At 45.8% G+C, this 7,183-nt stretch overlaps 1 pseudogene; it reads left to right on the forward strand.

The window, feature by feature from the left end:
• Nucleotides 1–1,413: 1,413 nt before the first annotated feature.
• Nucleotides 1,414–2,634, forward strand: LOC144365881 (dual specificity protein phosphatase 5 pseudogene; annotated as a pseudogene).
• Nucleotides 2,635–7,183: the final 4,549 nt, after the last annotated feature.

Here is a 7,183-nt window from a genome sequence, read left to right on the forward strand (position 1 = left end):
TTGGTGACCCTTTCCGAGTAACGAGTAACGTCTTCATTGTGTGTGTGGGAAATGGTTCTGTGGAGATAGAAATAAACAATAAACATTGTTAAAATCTTAAAAAAAATATTTGGAGTCAGCTCATTCAGTCTATATTATTATTATAAATATTGTTATTTTGGTCCTGGGGATTGAACCCCCGAGGTGTTTTACTGCTGAGCCACATCTCCAGTCCTTTTTATTTTTATGTTGAGACAGAGTCTCACTGAGTTGCTTAGGGCCTTGATAAATTGCTGAGGCTGGCCTCAAACCTGCTACACTTCTGCCTCAGTCTTCCAGAATCCCTGGGATTACAGGCCTATACCACCACAACCAGCCCAGTTCTTTTTTTATTTTTATTTTTGGTACTTGGCATTGAACCTAGGGGCACTTTACCACTGATCTATATCCCTAGTCCTTTTATTTATTTATTTTTATTTTGAGACAGAGTCTTCCTAAATTGTTGAGGCTAGCCTCAAACTTGCAGTCTTCCCGATCTGCTTTCTCCATGGCTGGGATTATAGGCAGGGTCCACCACACTCTGGCCAGATTCCTCCTCCTCCTCCTCCTCCTCCTCTTCCTCCTCCTCCTCCTCCTCCTCCGTGCTGGGGATTGAACCCAGGGCCAGGCACTCTACCAACCGAGCTATATCCCCAGCCCCAAATTATTATTATTTTTTTCTTTTTAAAGTATGTTTTTTTTAAAAAAGTTGTGAGGCCAGGCATGGTGGTACATGCCTGTAATCCCAGATACTTGGAAGGCTAAGGTAGGAGGATCTCAAGTTCCTGGCCAGCCTAAGCAACTTAAAAAAATGTGGTTGGTGAAGAGCACCCTCCAGGAGAAGCTTGTCAGGAACTTCAAGATGCTGCCAGGTATGTGGGATTGATAAAAGGGAAAGTGTTTCAAAATCATTAATTTGAGAATCTATTCTAAAAAGCAAGTTGGGAAGAATGAGATGCTGAATTTGCACTGGAACCTGTAGAGTTTTAATGTCTTGGGGACCTCCTACTTGGCCAATTTGCTAGTTCCTGGAAGAAAGGGTGTGACAGGAGATAAAGGATCATGAATAATTTATTATATATGTGATATGCCACATTTTGTTGTTGATAAGTTGCCTAAAGAGTAATTATGTAGACAGGAGAAAGAGAACTAGAGGAACTCCAGAATTCTACATTTTAAAGGGTAAGCAGTGAAGTCAAAACTGGTGATAATGGGGCTTCTGGGGCAGCAAGTGGCCGGGCCGGGTGCCGAGCGTGCGGGGCAGGAAAGAGTACTGAGCGGCCCCCCTCCGGCGCTGGGCTCCTTCGGCCGGCCTCAGCCCCGCAGTGGCCCTCCCGTGCCTAGCCCGCGGGGACCCTGGCCGTGGGCACCGGCGGGGCGCTCGGCGCGGGGCCGCTGGGCAGTGGAGGCATGAAGGTCACGTCGCTCGACGGGCGCCAGCTGCGCAAGATGCTCTGCAAGGAGGCGGCGGCGCGCTGCGTGGTGCTCGACTGCAGGCCCTACCTGGCCTTCGCCGCCTCGAGCGTGCGCGGCTCGCTCAGTGTCAACCTCAACTCGGGGGTGCTGCGGCGGGCCCGGGGCGGCGCGGTGTCTGCGCGCTACGTGCTGCCCGACGAGGCGGCTCGCGCGCGGCTGCTGCAGGAAGGCGGCGGCGGGGCGGCGGCAGTGGTAGTGCTGGGCCAGGGCAGCCGCCACTGGCAGAAGCTGCGGGAGGAGAGCGCCGCACGCGTAGTGCTCAACTCGCTGCTGGCCTGCCTGCCCGCGGGCCCGCGGGTCTACTTCCTCAAAGGGGGATATGAGACCTTCTATTCGGAATATCCTGAGTGTTGTGTAGACGTAAAATCCGTTTCACAAGATCGAAAGCGAGAGAGCCCTCATCAGCCAGTGTGGGAAACTAGTGCTAAGCATCAACTACAGGCCAGCTTATGACCAGGGCAGCCCTGTGGAAATCCTTCCCTTCCTCTGCCTTGGAAGTGCCTACCATGCATCCAAGTGCGAGTTCCTAGCCAACCTGCACATCACAGCCCTGCTGAATGTCTCCCGGCGGACCTAGGAGGCCTGCACGACCCACCTACACTACAAATGGATCCCAGTGGAAGACAGTCACACTGCCGACATCAGCTCCCACTTTCAAGAAGCAATAGACTTCATTGACTGTGTCAGGGAAAAGGGAGGCAAGGTCCTGGTCCACTGTGAGGCTGGGGTTTCCCCGTCGCCCACCATCTGCATGGCTTACCTCGTGAAGACCAAGCAGTTTCCCCTGAAGGAGGCCTTCGATTACATCAAGCAGCGGAGGACTGTGATCTCACCCAACTTCGGCTTCATGGGCCAGCTCCTGCAGTATGAATCTGAGATCCTGCCTTCCACGCCCAACCTCGCAGCCTCTCTCCTGCCAAGGGGAGGCAGCAGGCTCCTCATTTATAGACCATTTGCAGACACTGAGCCCTGACGTGCTGGGCACCTACTGCACATTCCCTACCTCTGGGGCTGGCTCCAGTGCCCACCCACTCAACCGTTGCAGAGCTCCACAGGGGCCCTGTGGCCACCGCCACATCCTGCTAAGACTGAGGTGGGGTGCCAGCCCAGCCCCAGAGCAACTGTGATTTTGCTTTTTAAACTCGTGGACATTTCACCTGTGCAATACTGAAGACTTCTCTCTGTCTCACTGCCCCGGTAAGACACTGAGCGGTTATCAGGTTTGCAGACAAACTTCAGACTGACCTCACAGACAGGTTCTCGGGACTGAAGGAAGGCCAAGCCATTATGAGAGCACCGTGTGTGCTGACTACTGTACTTCCAGACCCCCTGCCCTCTCAGGACCTCCTAGTCCTTGCACCTCAAAGTTCGCCTTTTCATTTCAAGCATAGGCAATAAACACCTACAGCAACAAGAAAGAGAAGTTGCTGGACCAGGAGAAAAGGCAGTTAGTTAGGAAGCCAATTCATTTGAAAGGAAGCACAATCTCCATATTATTTTTTTGAACTTTGACAGTCTCAGTCTCTCTGTTGCTTCGGGTATAAGCTGATCACCGCCTAGTCAGGAAAGTTACCCTGCCGGATTGGTAGGGACACCCTGGATATGCTGATTTGAACCCTGAAATGTTTGTGAGATGCCCTCTGGGTCCAACGGAAACATTTGGTTGAAGTTGCAGGATGTTGACTCTTCTGGGTTTCACTGTGGGTTCTTTCCTGACCTTGGACTTTGGCATGATTCTTCATCATACTTGAACCAGTCTCGTTGCCACTTTCTTAAAACTCTGGTGTCATTTGAAAAGGGTTTTCAGACCATAGATCAAAAATCACCCTTTGAGGTGGCAGTGGGTGCCTGGAGAAAAAGGGTACCTGCTGTGTCTTCTGGGTCAGTGGCATTGAAAACAGTCCTTTCTCTGCTTGCTGTCCTTCTGTGTGCTCCTGTCTCCTTTCTTGTGACACTTGTTTTCCTCCCAGCCCCTGGGGATTGTCTTCAAGCTACTGAATTCTGGGATTTGCAGATTGTTGCAGTGTGGTACTACTTTTCTGTCTGTAGATTATTTCTCCAGGGGAAAAGGCAATAATTTCTTAAAACCCATGTGAATGTGAAGAAAAGGGGTATGTTACTGGTTGTTATTGTTTTTTTTATAGTGCAAAATAAAAATAGTTAAAGGAAAAAAAAAACTGGTGATAAAGGAGAACAAAATGAGGGATACTCAGAAACCAAGAAAGAAAATATGGTACATTAAAGAAAATATGGTAAATTAATTTTCAGAAAATCATGAATTAGAATGCAGACAGAGTAGGAATGTAATTTTTTTTAAAAAGTCACTTTTTAAAAATAGCCACGTGTGGTAGTACATGCCAGTAATCTCAGAGGCTCTGGAGGCTGAGGCAGAAGGATTTTAAGTTCAAATGCAGCCCTAAGCAACATTAGCAAGACTCTGTCTCAGAAGGAAAACTAAAAAGGGCTGGTGATGGTTCAGTGATTAAGTGGCCCTGATTCAATCCCCAGTAATAAAACAAACAACAACAAAAAAGTCATTGGAGACCAAAGATTCACAATTTTCAGTTTCTGAATAATGTCACTGTGACTTGGGACTTAGTTTCTTATAATTTTGTCTAAGGTGAAATGAAACCGATCAATCAATCAATCAATCAATTAATTAATATATTGCAGATTGAACCCGCCCAGGGTGGTCTATCACTGAGTTACATCCCCATTACTGGTATGTAATGCAGGTACCTGGTTGGCATAGCTCACTTCTGGCCTTGGCCTGAAGTACCTTGGCTTCCTGAGTAGCTGGATTACACATGCGTGGCTCCTTTGCTTTATTTTATTTATTTAAAAAAGATTTTAAAGAATTTTTTTGTCATAGAAGGTGTTTTTAAAAAAGAAAATTCTTGAGCTGGGGATGTGTCTCAAGCGGTAGCGCGCTCGCCTGGCAAGCGTGCGGCCCGGGTTCGATCCTCGGCACCACATACAAACAAAGATGTTGTGTCCGCCAAAAACTAAAAGATGGATATTTAAAAATTTTCTCTCTCTCTCTCTCTCTCTCTCTCTCTCTCTCTCTCTCTCTCTCTCTCCCTCTTTAAAAAAAGAAAAAGAAAAAGAAAATTCTTTAGTTACACGTGGACATAATACCTTTATTTAGTTTATATGTGGTGCTGAGGATGTGCCTCACACATGCTAGATGAGCATTTTTCCTCTGAGCCACAACCCTAACCCCTAGAAGGTGCTTTTTAATTTTTTTAATTTTTAATTTAATTTAATTTTTTTAAGAAGTTACCAGCTGGGATGGGGATGTGGCTCAAGCGGTAGCATGCTCGCCTGGCATGCGTGTGGCCCGGGTTAGATCCTCAGCACCACGTACAAACAAAGATGTTGTGTCCACCGAGAACTAAAAAAAATCCCTGCAGATCCTTATAATCCCAAATAACTAGGCACTCACATTCTTCTTGCTGCAGCTGGCAGGGCCACTTGCCCTAACATACGTCATGAGAATGGCATGCCACATAGACTCCAAAAGCAGAGATGCTTTGGAGAACCAATGGAACTCCTCACCTGAACCCTCAGGGTAATGCTCTGATGCCCTCTCCTGTTTCCAGGCATCCCACTGCTGGGTGGCAGGGGAGGCCTCCATCACTACTCCAGGATGGGAACTCTTTGCCTTTAGAAGAGACTATTTCTGCTCTTGGGTTCCCAAGACCATGGTTGTCCCATTAGCCTTTCCCATTCCCATTGCTGCAGCATCTAGCTCTCGCTCTTTCCCCTCATATGCTTAGCCTCTGGTTACCAGCAACTTTCCAGTCTCCTCCCTTCCGCTTCATTGTGCTCTATACCTCATCTTCACACAGCTCTGTAACTAGTAACAGCATTTCAGTTAATGACGAACCACATATACCACAGTGGACCCATAATATTTAAATGCAGCTGAAAAATTCCTATCACCAATTGACATCATAACCATGATAATGTGGTAGCTCAATGAATGCATGTTCATGGTGATGCCAGTATAGACAAACCTAATGCACTGCCAATGGTACAAATGTATAGAGCATACAGTGAGGAATAGTACATAACATTTGAGAATGATAATAAACAACTACATTACTAATTCTGTATTTACTATATTAAACTTTTATTATTATTTTGGAGTATACTTCTATTTATAAAAATGTTTACTATAGAACACTGATATATGATAATGCAGCAGCCTCAAATATGTTCTGTTTACCATGCTTCTTGGTTGCATCAAAAGGCCACATTGAATGACTGACCTAAATACATCCTGTGATGTTTGCATGATGAAATTACCCGACAGCCATTTCTTAAAACTTAAGCCATCATTCCAGGTGTGGTAGCACATGCCCATAATCCCAACAACTCAGGAGCCTGAGACAGAAGAATTGCAAGTTCAAGGCCAACCTGGGAACTTAGTGAGACCTTGTCTCAAAATAGAAAATAAAAAGGACTGGGATGTAGCTCAGTAGTAGAGTACCACTGGGTTCAAACCCCAGTACCAAAAAAAAAAAAAAAATCCCATCATGAAGGTATGTATGACTGTGCTTATAAAATAAATGATAGAAGGAACTTTCATTTCCACAGCATCCATATACTAAACATGGCAGTCAGACTCATCCCCACCCTTCACCACAGAAAAACTGCTTTATGAATTCATCCATGATCTTCTACAAGTTGATTCCATGGACACTCACCCTTTGAAGTCTTTTTATAGTAATTGACACCATAACAAGAGCTGGAGATGTAGCTCAGAGGTAGAACACTTTCCTAGCATGTGCCAGGCCCTGGGTTCAACTCCCAGTAGTGCAAAAAAAAAAAAAAAAAAAAAAAAGCAGCACAATTCACAACTACTCTTTATCTTAAAACGCTCTCATCTTTCTGAATGAAAGTCTGTCTCTAAATATAAAGGAGGGAAAATGTTTTTCTGTTCTCTCACTCAACGATTCACACAGAAGGCTCCTATTTCTCCCCACCAACAACCAATCAGTCCATTCTGCAGCGGACACCAGCTGAGCCTCTTCCAGTTCTACTTAGTAGAACTCCAATCACCCTGGAGATAGCATCAGATCCCACAAGCTGACAGCTCAGTTCCACAAGACTGCCCCCGCTTCAGACGCTCATCACAAGTAATAGTGCCATAGGTTAAAACTTACACCTGCTATAGACTGGAATTCCTGCTACCCTGTACTTAGGTTTCACTAATTCACAAAAGTCAGAGAAACAATTTATTTACATTAGCTAATTTATTTTAGTGGATATTCCAAAGAATGCAGCTGCCAGTTTATTTTAGTGAATATTACAAAGAATGCAGAAGAAGAGATTCATAGGACCAGGTTATGTGGCAAGGTAAGAAAACTCTTCCAAGAATCTCCGTATGCTTGGCTCTCCACCATCTCCCAGAACTCGATTGTTGTGGGCGTTTTTGTTTTTGTTTTGTGGGGAGGGGAGAAACAGGGATTGAACTCAGAGGCATGCAACCACTGAGCCACATCCCCAGCCCTATTCTGTATTTTACTTGGAGACAAGGTGTCACTGAGTTGCTTAGCACCTTGCTTTTGCTGAGACTGGCTTTAAACTCGCAATCTTCCTGCCTCAGCCTCCAGAGCTGCAACGCCCAGCCAATCCTTGGCTTTTTATGGAAGCTTTATTACATTATGTAGACGTGATTGAT

The sequence above is a fragment of the Ictidomys tridecemlineatus genome, chromosome 8 (genome assembly GCF_052094955.1).
Source record: "Ictidomys tridecemlineatus isolate mIctTri1 chromosome 8, mIctTri1.hap1, whole genome shotgun sequence".
NCBI classification, from domain to species: Eukaryota; Metazoa; Chordata; class Mammalia; order Rodentia; family Sciuridae; genus Ictidomys; species Ictidomys tridecemlineatus.